Genomic DNA, 12229 nt, shown 5'->3' on the forward strand with positions numbered 1-12229 from the left:
TTCACATAGGACAACGTGTGCGCGCGCGTCTGCGCCTGTCTTCATGTTCACTCGCGTATATATATATCCATTTGCATGCTAAATATGTGTCTAACCTGATTTTGAATTGTACGTAAGCCTATTACAATTTTGAAAATTTATAAGTATTAACTGAAGGTATTTAATGCTTGAAATGTGTTGATTCAAATTATTGGTCGAACGATAATTTGTAACTCAATGTAAATAATTGCTGGGCTTGCTTTGTGCCCAAATAGCACGAGACCAACTGTTTTTCGTTTTTATATATAGTTTTGTTGTTTTTTAAATTATCCTAAATAATAATAGGTTACACGTTAGTTCAATTAGTAAATTTTTCATCAAATATTTCTATTATTTAGAATACTTCATGAGTGCTTATGCTTGCTGTTTGTATGTGTGTGTGTGTGTGCATGTTTACTGCCTGTATGTGTGTGTATGTTTGCTGTTTTTATGTGTGTGTATGTTTGCTGTTTGTATGTTTGCTGTTCACACTATGAGATTGTATGCATGTGCTACGTATGTTTTGTTTATTTTGTCTGTTTCAAGTTGAAAAATTGCATACAACTGTTCAAGTGCATGTATGTTGATGATCGATACAGAAGGTTCTTTCTATTTTCTCCATGACAAATTTTCCTCCACCACTAACCAAGTGATGAGAAAATGGTGGCAACGATGATGGGGTAGAAAAATATAATAATAGCCGTTTTTATAAAAATAATGTATATTATCGTTATTAAGTAGCCTAAAAATCTTTCATTTCATTTGTCAAAAGTCAAAAAATTCAAAACGCCGACAGTTGTAATATATTTCTTACATGCAATGTCTGACATCATATGCAAAGACCTGCAGATTGGATATTGTGAAACATTATATGAAAATCTTGTCATGAAATTCTATCAACTTTCCATAAGTTATTTAATGAAGCGTAAGGGACGCTTAAGTTCACTCGCAAGATCACGATGTTTCTTGCATGCACATGCATGATGAGGTAAAGATTGTCTTGCGTTCGAATCCCGTCACTGCAGCACTTTATTTAGTCAATATTCGTTATTTAATTGTTTCATAAACTTTATGGAAAAAAATTTTGATTGAACTAATGATATTTGATGGGAGAGGTAGTAGATACGGAAATGTATTTATCCTATTCCAAAATAGTCTGCGTAGATGTGTTTATTAAAGTAGTTAGTTGTGGGTTGTGATGTTTGTTAGTTGTTTTTGTTTTACATGGCTCATTTGGTTATTCTTGTTTAACAGGTGATAAAATTATATCAAAATACTTGACAAGAATGTAATAAATTCACCAACACACATCTGAACACGTTTAAACAAATTCAAAAATATATCCACTATTGCTCAATTGTACATAAAACGTACATATTCATAGGTATTTCTCTTTCTTTCTCTCTCTTTCTTTATCCCTTTTCCTTTATCTTTTTCTCCCTCTTTTCCGGTGTCTGTGATTGCATACTCATACATGCGCACAACACGCAACACACATGGAAAACATTGTATATATCTATACAATTATCACAACACTGATTCAGTTGTTTCAATACGCATTTTCCTCCGAATGCGTTTTACTACATTTCATTTATTAATTAACGGGCACAGTTATGCTGGCTTATTTAAACTTTGGCTTTTATTAGGTTAAATTACATTTAAATACAATGTGACTCAATTTCAAATGCAAAATATATATGTATACATTGTATATGTATGTATGTACATACATACATACATACATAATAATAATACATACAAACATACATACAATGTACATTTAAACATGTGTATATGTGTGTAACATATACACGCATAAGCAATTGGTTCACGTACTTTATTGACACGCACAGCTTTCTGGCGCAACGTTGAATCTGCATGTCTCATGACTGAAGCTACAACGAACGACAGCAGTGATGTAGACTATACAGTGCTGGATGAATATTTTGCAATTCCTTTTTGCTACGATTTTCTGTTTTTTTTTCTGTTTAGTTTTTATTCTTTGTATTTGCATGTGTGTATCTATTTTTATATAGGTGTTTTCAATATGAACTCTAATTTCAAAAACACTTTGATTTGTAAAATTTTTTCAATTTATTTCCGTTATTTCATTCCTCATACATTTTTCATATGTTTTTCAAACTTAGCTCGTTTATACATTTACCCATTCTTTTTCTATTTTTTCCTATGAACATTTTGTTTCTAAAATGTTAGCTTTTGTATTTTTCGTTTACAATCATGATGTTATATTTGCTTTATTGCATTTGAATTATTATTATTAAAGCCAAATTGTTACATTATTACCTTATTATTTAAGTATTAATGTTAATATTTAAATTAATTATATATATATTAAAATTGAGAGAAAGTTTCTAAATAAAATTAAAAAACGAAACATGATAGAAGTGTATGACGGGCGGATTCATCCAGCACCGTATACCTGACAGGCCTGCTTGCCATAATTATTCCGCGTTAATACAAGAATTCCTTCTGTAGTTGGTTTGTGGTTGGCTGGTTGGTTTGCGATTGGCTGATTGGTTTTTTATTGGTTGGCTGGTTTATGGTTGGTTTTTGGTTGGCTGGTTGGTTTTTGGTTGGCTGGTTAGCAAAAGCATCGATACATAATTTTTTCTATTTCATTCATTTCAATTTGGTTTGAGACAGACAAGAAAGATTATGAAGATAGACATTCGTTTCATTGCGACATTGTTTACATTACAGGTATGATGATCGGCAGTACATTACTTATTAACTCTGCCATGTGTTCTACTAACACCGTTGTGGCCTGAAGAATTATGTACAAAAATGAAAATATATATTCATAATATTTCAGAAATACTTTTCTATTTGTGAATCCATCGCATCGTGGAGACGGAGAGCACAAAAGATGAAAAACATGTTCAACTTTGTAGCTTGAATAGCGGATGAACAACAGAATTGGTCAAGAATAATCATAATTTTCGGCAATTACACACAAACATGCATATATATACTCTGTCATCTCCTAATTATGTTCCTATTATATTACGTCTCAGCATCACAATTAACAAACAAAAACATGCTCATGAAAGTAAATGATTAAAGGTTAAGCTATCTGAATATAACACACTCATTGATAAATATACATTTGTGTGTGTGTGTATGTGTGTGTACGTGTGAATACCAGCCTATAATTCTGGTTCAATATAAAAACAGATAAAATATACATACATCCATATCCATACATACATGAGTGGAGAGATGTTCACAACGCAATGTACAAACAACAAAAGTTTAGATGTACGCCTTGAATCGTGAAGAGAGTTCATGTATAGCATGCACAATATGTGTGGTGGGTACGGAAGATAGTGATTCATATTTTTGTGCTGTTGCTGTTTTTCATCTCCAAACGCACACTCCCTTTCTCTTCTTGACGGACATTTGTTTTAAAATTTTGTTTCTAACATTTTGAAATTGAAACCGAAGAGATGATTGAGACGGCTCGAGGGAGGCCCATGTCGCAGAGGTCACCATTTTATGGGCTGTCGCCATCTTAATTCTTATCCTCCTCTACTTTTCGTCTTTTCTATTTTTTCCACTTTCACTCCTTTAACGTTCAAGTTATAATAAATTGGTTTTAACGATTTTTTGGTGAAAATTAAAACTAAAGTGCTTGATTCTTTTTTAATTTGACGTTTGTGTGTTTTGCAAAAACTTGCGTTTTAATTTCTCAGAATTTTAAATGAAAATCCGTTTAATAGGCTCATCAGAAACATTAAAGATAAAAATTTTGGTATATTTATGTAATGTAATCATAAGTAAAGAAATGTACAAGTATCATCAGTGCACCAAAGAGTAAGGGAATTCGTTGCACGTTCATATATCTACCTTCCTCACATAACTTAGCCTTTTAATTAGGAATACCGCCGGCCAAAAGCATTACCGAACCCATGGCTAGATGGATAGATAAATACATTGAAATTGCAAACGGAAAGTGTACACTGACAAACATGCGTGCACGTATTTTGTGTCTGCATTTTTGTATGTGCTTTTTATGCATCTTTATGTACTTGTTTAGCTTTGCATGTATAAGCAATGTGTACGGTGTATACGTGTGCGTGCTTAATTATGTATGCAACTATGTATGCTAGGACGTGTAAGGATGTATATGTATGTATTATATTAATATGGACGTGCAACGTATACATGTATGTATGATGGCGATTAAAGAAGACATGGAGGATTGTGTGATGCATGCTTTCACGGAGAGGATGTTTGGTTGAAAGACCTCATCTCAAATTCCAGGTTCAGATCTGAATTATGCACGGGCACCCTAATAGCCCATCCATGATTGACCTCACCAATAAGATTTTCTTCAATTAAAATTTATTTCAATTACGTTTTATAATTTTTGCTCTAATACTGCTCATATTTAAATAAACATAGAATTATTTTAAAAAATTTAAAGAATTTTCAGCAAACAATAGTATTTTTTTATAAATTATTTTTAAAAAGGATAAAATTTTCTATTGTAATAAATTTTTCACTCGGTTAATACGTTGTTTGTGAAAAGAAAATGAGGATTCCTCACTAGACAGAGTTGGTTACAACCCATGGTTGGTTACATCTTCATCGTTAACTTTTACATGCCATCATTATTTCAACCTATACAAACATCATAACAATTATCTAATACATACCTTTATGTAAAACTTTCAATTAATTTTTTTGAATGATCATCCTTGTTATCAGATTTTCTTTGAATCAGTTTATAAAAATAATTTTTTCAATTTTCAACATAATATTAATAATTGAAAGGAGTTATAAAAATCAGAGCAAAGATTTTTTCACATTAAGAGTAGTGGGCAACAATGATCAGGGCTTGGAAGAGACGTTTTGATGCCCCAGTCAAATAATGCAGTTTATATTATATTTCATTTTAATATTATTATCATACTTTCAGAACCTGACAAAAACTAAAAATATAATTGTTGTGAAATAAGTTTTCAAATAAGTTTTTGGGAAAAAATGTATTTAGCATTTTTAGTTAAATACATAGCAAAAAATTTCTACCGTGACCAATAATATATGGCTATCTATTATAGTACTATGTGTTGAAACATGTCTACTTCAAGTTTACTGCTTATCAACTTATCATGCAATTGAAAAGATACATTGCTTGCACGTTCGAAATGTTTTCAAGTTCTCTTGTCATGATGACACCTATCTACAATTTGTGTTACTCTTTTTTGCCTAGGCCCAAAAATGTTGGATTTGGATATGACAGATATTTTTGTTAAAATTTGAAATTACGTATGAATAACTAGATCAATGCATCAAAATCTGAATATCCAGTTATAATGGCACGTACCTGCAACAATAAAGTCACTTTTTTATTTAAACGGCCGATGAAATCAAAATCTGAATATCCAGTTATAATGGCACGTACCTGCAACAATAAAGTCACTTTTTTATTTAAACGGCCGATGAAATATGACTGTAACAAAAAATATAAGAAATTTAAACAAAAATCTTATAATTAACTATAACTATATAATTATAACTATAATTATTTGGGGTAAGCAGTTTAATAATATTCAAACAAATTTCCTCCTCTGTTATTCCTTCATTGCAAAACAAGATGCTTTAATGAATAATGTAAATAATTCGAATTAATTAAATTTTGAATTTATTTAAACAGATAATTAAAACATATTCAAACTAAATGAACACAAACACCTACAAACAGCATGGTGTAGCAAAATTTAAGCGTAGAACCATAAACAAGCAAACAAACTATGTGTTTTAAATATAATTTTATTTTAAACGATGATACACGATGACTCCATGATATTTCGAGTTGGTCAACACTAAACGGTCATAACTTGCTGTTTTAAACATGACACACTCATCCATCAATTTGTACTAATAGCCTGGTTACATAGCAGCGAACTAATGTACGTTCAATTTTTATCAGAATGAAAATAATGGTATATTAAAAAAAAATAAAAATAAAAGAAAAATGTCAATAGGTACTGCAATAAATCAGCATGTTTACTAATGTGTATGAACGATGTAGCACTAAAAGTAAAGCACTCGCCAATAAGAAAAACAGCAGCAGTAGCAACATGAACTTTATCATTCATCAGCGGTCGTCATCAACGTCATCTTGATGATCACTTCAGTCTCCTTCCAGGCCCTTATCATTTGTTTGCTATTCCGGCTTCAAATCAAATTTATTATTCAATATCCGCTAACGCGAAAATTGTCCTGTCATTCCTATGTAACGTTATATCCTTTGCGAAGTGTTGCAAATTTTCAGTGTTCTTATGGGAATTTTTTTCGGAGGTACTTTTAGTTTCACATTTGATCATATAAATCAAAAAAGGACTCTTTTTTTAATTTTTTTGTAGATTCAATCAAAATAAAATCTTAATTTTGAAACATTAAATTTCACGAAACAACATTAATCAATGCTATAACCGACAATGGGAATAAAAAAAATCAAATCAATAGCCACGTGACGTCAGACGAACAAGTGTGATGCGATTCTACTCAGATGACGTCACTCAATGAATGTTCTGGAAAAATTCACGAATGACGGACGAATGATGCTACCAAATGTCATTGGCACACTTGAATAGGAAGATAATACCTTCCTGTGTCTCTAATGTTTTAATAAAACATTCGAAATGTTTCATCATTTAAAACTTGCATCTAACGCTAAGGATGCGTAAAAAGATATTAACAACGTCATTCCGAATGAAAAAATTTATAAATTACAACACTTTCTAGAAAGTCATGTGCATAATATCTTGACATGAATGAATAAATTCATCTGACGCTTATAATTATTTTTTGATAGTTTGATATAATTTGATGCAATTAATCAAACTTCAGATGTAGACAAAACATAAATCAGGTGTAAACAAAACATAAATTTATTTCATTATTGACGACTGGATGGGTGAATAAGTAAATGAACAAATTTACTCATGCATTGCATGCGTCCCTGCAGACGAGTTCATTACAATATATTTTTCACCGTGAGGCTTTGTTAGACTCAGTATTGCATCCTTTAGTACTTTCATATAATTAATTAACTGATTGAACATTATTCGTTACTTGTCCATAAAGTAGTTTTTAAACGCATTTGCATATCCCTTACAAGACTTTGTTATATGTACAAGATGCCCGTACACATAAGACGCGGTACATACTCATTTAAGTGTACGTGCAAGTTGTACATATCATTCATATGTGTACAACATCGTGTTTAATCTTAGAGTTTTGAGCGTTACAGCTTTCCAATCCGATCAATGAACGTGACTGGAAACACTGACACGAAACATGGCACTACAAACTCATCCTACCAATAACAACAAACTAACTGTTTCACTAATTTGATCACATTTGTACATATGTTTTCAGAACTCTGTCTTTCGAAATAGCGCATGCATATAAAACAAGGTTCAGAGAAAATAAAATTGTTATAGAAAAATTTCTGTTGACGCAAGTAACGTTGCAGAAAGGCATCGGAATACTGCATGCAACAAAAATACATTACAAAATGCTAATGATTGCGATAACGACATGCCAAGAATGAGCAAATAGAATGAAAAGATGAGCACAAACATATGTATGAATGAAATGTTTGTTTGTTTGTTCTTTTTCTTTTTCTTGTTCGTTTGTTCGTCTGATTGTTTGCTCACTCGTCCGTTGTTTCGTCGGTTTCGTGTTGTTTGCTTAATGATACTGTCAGAAAAATAAATGACCTCTCGTTTATTTTCAGTATGAAATTTTTTTAAATAGATGGAGAAACAAAAATCATTTCTGCGTTTGTTTGCTTCTTTATTTTGAACGTCCATTCTTTTACACATTGTTGGTCTTGTGAACTGGAGTTTGTTCTTTTTTGTTGTTGATACATTTATAGGTGCCTGGCTAGTTAGAACCGAACTCAGTTGGACCGATCACGCATGTGTTTTTCATAAAAAAATACAATAAACCAGGAGACAACCTAAATAAATGCCAAATGTCCATTCTTGGTACAAAAAAGTTTGAAAATTTTGTCAAAAAGTGACAGTGAATAAATGTTCAATTTTTAATTTAACAACATAATTCAAAATGAACCTATCTAGCGAAGCAAATCAACGTTAACATAATTTTGTTGAACAGTTCTTCATTAAAACAAAAAAATGAAATAAATACGATAATATAACTTATCCTAAAATATAATTTATTATTAATTGAACTATTTTTCGTTTTCGTTTAGTATTCAACTCAGCTGTTTCTATCAAATAGATCAAATAATTTAAGAAAAGACCATTAAATAATTAAAATATGATACACATACAAAAAAATGTGTATATAATATGCAAATATATAAAAACGGAACCAAGGCAAATTAGCGTCAGTTCGACAAACCTCGAAAGTTTCAAACTGACGATGCTTGAAAAATTGAGTTAGCTGAAGTTGCCTCGATAGAATGATTTGGAAGATTGGCAGATCGAGAATGAAATGTTAAAAATTTACTGGAATGGAATAGATGGCCTAATGTGTCTAAACGGGTTGAGCGGGCTAAATTTATATCCGAAACAGGTCGTTGTTGTAAAACTTGAAAAAGCAGAAATATAGAAACAAGGGAACTATTAAAAGAAGACAATATGTATGATTACCTATATAATGTAACCAACATGAAAATTTCAAACGTTATTTGGTAATTACATTTAAACAATCAGATCTGAATAACATAACATTTAGCTTATTTCAAAAATTATTTTTTTTTAAATTTATTTACTTTTACGCTTCATTTAATTTCATCATGACCCTTCTTCGCCACTTGGTCTTGTTTATTGATTTTTATTTGGTGCATGCAACTTTGCAGGCATGACATTTCTCTGCGTACAAATGTCGATGGCATGCATTATTTACAAGCAGGTCACGTGGGTTCCTCTGAGGTCACGTGAGTTCACGTGATGTCTGTTGTTGTCCATCGTTTCATGGTCACTGCCTTCCTCTCCTTTCCTACACATCTCTCACTTCTTTAAATCAAATTTATAATAAACCATTCCATGAAAATAACTTTTAAATAATAATTTTTGCGCAATAACTCTCAGAGAATACTTGAAAGTCACACGTTTGCTGCGTTCATGTTTTTCTTGATTTTCCTTTCAATTCATTTTATTAGTGCGAACTTATTCTGGAGATTAGATATTTTCTTTTACAAATTTATATCCATTTCCAAATAAATTAAACAAATTAATATCCATTTCCGTTTAATTCCTGTTAATATTAATGATTTATTTTTATGCGCTAACTCTAACGTTACGACCGGTTGAAAAGATCCGTCTGCTTAAGTAATAACCCAAGACTGTGGAGACATGAAATTGAAATATAGTGGCTGAAGATTTTAAGTCTCGAATAATTAGATTACATAAAAGAGATTCGACCAGAAAAAGGAAAAATTATGAGGAAGACTGAATATATAGAAAGAGAGAGAGAAAAGAGAAAGATAGAGAAAGAGGAGAAATGGACGAAAGAAAAAGAGAGATAGTATAAAACTGAAATTGGTCGGGAACGATAACAATAACAGAATTTATTAGAAATAAGCAGTTTGTGAAACGTAGTAGGTACAATTGGCCGGCAGCAGACAAATAAGCAGGCAGAACATCGTTCATACGGTCTCTTGTACCTCGTGTGCTCCTTTGTTTCGTCTCGTAATTCACTTATGTTTATTACTGCGTGCCTGTGGTGTGTAGAAGAGCTATTAAACTGGTTTATTATTCATATGTTCATTCATTCATTCATTCATTCATTCATTCATTCATTCATCCACCAATTCATTTAATTGTTTCTTAATTATTTGCGAAAATATCCCACGTGTAGTTTTTTTAATTTTTAAGCAACGAATATATTTATTTTAATAGCGTATAATATGTTAGCCAAACGCGAAACCTGAACTTGAATGCATTTCTGAATTAGCAATTATGAAGAATTAAGAATTATGCTGCTGCAACACAATACAACACAATTTTTGAATTAATATTCTTACGACAAACTTGAATTTGAAATCATTTTTCAAAAATTAATTCAGTTTAAGTTTGGATTTTATTTAAAATTAGCGATGCAATTTCAAAATTAAATTTTGCTTAAATAATATTCGTTCTGACTGAAAGCGCTGAAAAATAAAATTGAAAAAATTCATTTTTGATATTCGCTGTTATCATCTTCTTTTACATTTCATACGTGCTTATCAAAACGTAATTTAATATTCATTATAGATTGTTAATATTTACATAATTTTACATAATTGTTGTGAACGATCTTGATTAATCTTTCATATTTTTGGAAAAAATGTTTCTTCAAGTTTATCAAATAAAATATATTTAATTTATGTAAATAAAAACATTTGAAACGTTAAATTATTTATATTTTCATCAAAAAATTTTGTAGTGTTTTTTCTTTTGCAAATTAAATTACTGAAAATAATTTTAATCGTCTGCAGTTTCGAGTAGATTTGAGGGCAACATTTTCAATCATTCAAAAGGTTGGACGTGCTGTATGAGGTCAGAGGTCACTTCATAATCACTGAATCACTCCGCATGCAGTTTATTCCAATTTTCCATGATTGAAATTAATTGTGCGGTTGCTGTTGAAGTTATTTTTGATAATTTGTTCGTCTTTATTAAATTTTTTAATTTGCTTACTTTGTTTCAAATGAACTGATCAGGCATTCAAACATTTATATGTGTATTTGCTGGTCCATTGAAGCGGGGTTGAACAACACGATATAACATGTTAGATGTTACAACATATAACCACAGCAAGCAACCACAACATGCAACCGCAACATGCAAAAACCACAACATGCAACAACCACAACATACAACATACAATCACAACCACAACAAGCAACCACAACAAGCAACCACAACATAGAGTGATACGATGAAACAAGCAACAACATACAATCAACGAGATCAACCATTCAATCAATATATCTAATCGCAGAAAACACAATGATGTAACTTACCAAAACTACCAACAAATAAATTTGAAAAAACAGCCAAATGTAACAAATGAGAACAACCTCCAGAACGTCACACACATCGCGAAACCAGGCAATTCGCTTCGAAATTTGCACGGACATAAAATATATATAAACGTGCAAGCAGACTGGATTGTCATTGGCATTCGTGTATGCAAGCATTCAATATTAGGTACATGTACAGAAAATCAATAGGATATAACGCGAAACTGAGAGCAATGAACAATTGCAATAATAAAAAGTAATTTGTTTTGTGTCGCATTCATTAACTCTCGACCATCTCGACCAACTAGATTTTATTAGATGCTTTTGTGTTTTTTTTATTTTGCTACCATAAAAATTTTTAACGTTTCATTTACATGCAGTTTCAACAAAAATTATTTTTGTTCAACATTGTCGTTTGAATCTGTTGTAAATTTTAATTACAAAAGTTAAATTGGATACCTGAATGTGATTCCTTCATTTTTATCTATGTTAAATTTTGGTTTTCCTATCTCTGCTGATGTTTTTGTTGCTATTTCTTGTCAAACGTGTGTGGCTGTCTACATTATTTAGTTGTAGTTATAGATGTTGTTGTTGTAGTGGTTGTGATTGTTGCGGTTGTTGTGGCTGATGTGGTTGTTTTGGCTGTTGTGGTTGTTGTGGCTAATGTGGTTGTTTTTATCATAATTGCTTTTGTCTGTTGTTGCTGATATAGTTTTTGTTTTGGTTGCAATGGTTGTTATAGCTGTTGCCATCGTTATGCCTATTGTTGTTGACCTCAACTGACACATTCGTCTTAAGGGGCTGAGAGATACTGTTTATCATCTTCGTTCATCTTGACATGAACTGCTTCAGATGGAACATTTTATCTGATAGATAATCTACCACGCATAACTTGTTTGATATTAATTCATTCATGCAACGTACAGCTTGCATCTCGATGCACTTCAACGTTTAGTTTCCTCAAAGAAAATATCGCGAAATAAAAAAATTCAGAATTTTGGTAAGTTAGACAAAAAATTATTATGCTCTTTTTTAGTTTTGCATCAACAATTCACTATTTTTGTTGATATGTTAACATTTTTTTAATTTTAACAAAACCAAAAATGGATTTTTTGTTTTATATTGCTAGGATATAAGAATATATAAAAAATTTAAACTCCAAAAATTACAAATGTTTTTTCAGATATTGGCTAGCTGAAA

The sequence above is a fragment of the Helobdella robusta genome (genome assembly GCF_000326865.2).
Source record: "Helobdella robusta unplaced genomic scaffold HELROscaffold_1, whole genome shotgun sequence".
In the NCBI taxonomy this organism is placed as follows: Eukaryota; Metazoa; Annelida; class Clitellata; order Rhynchobdellida; family Glossiphoniidae; genus Helobdella; species Helobdella robusta.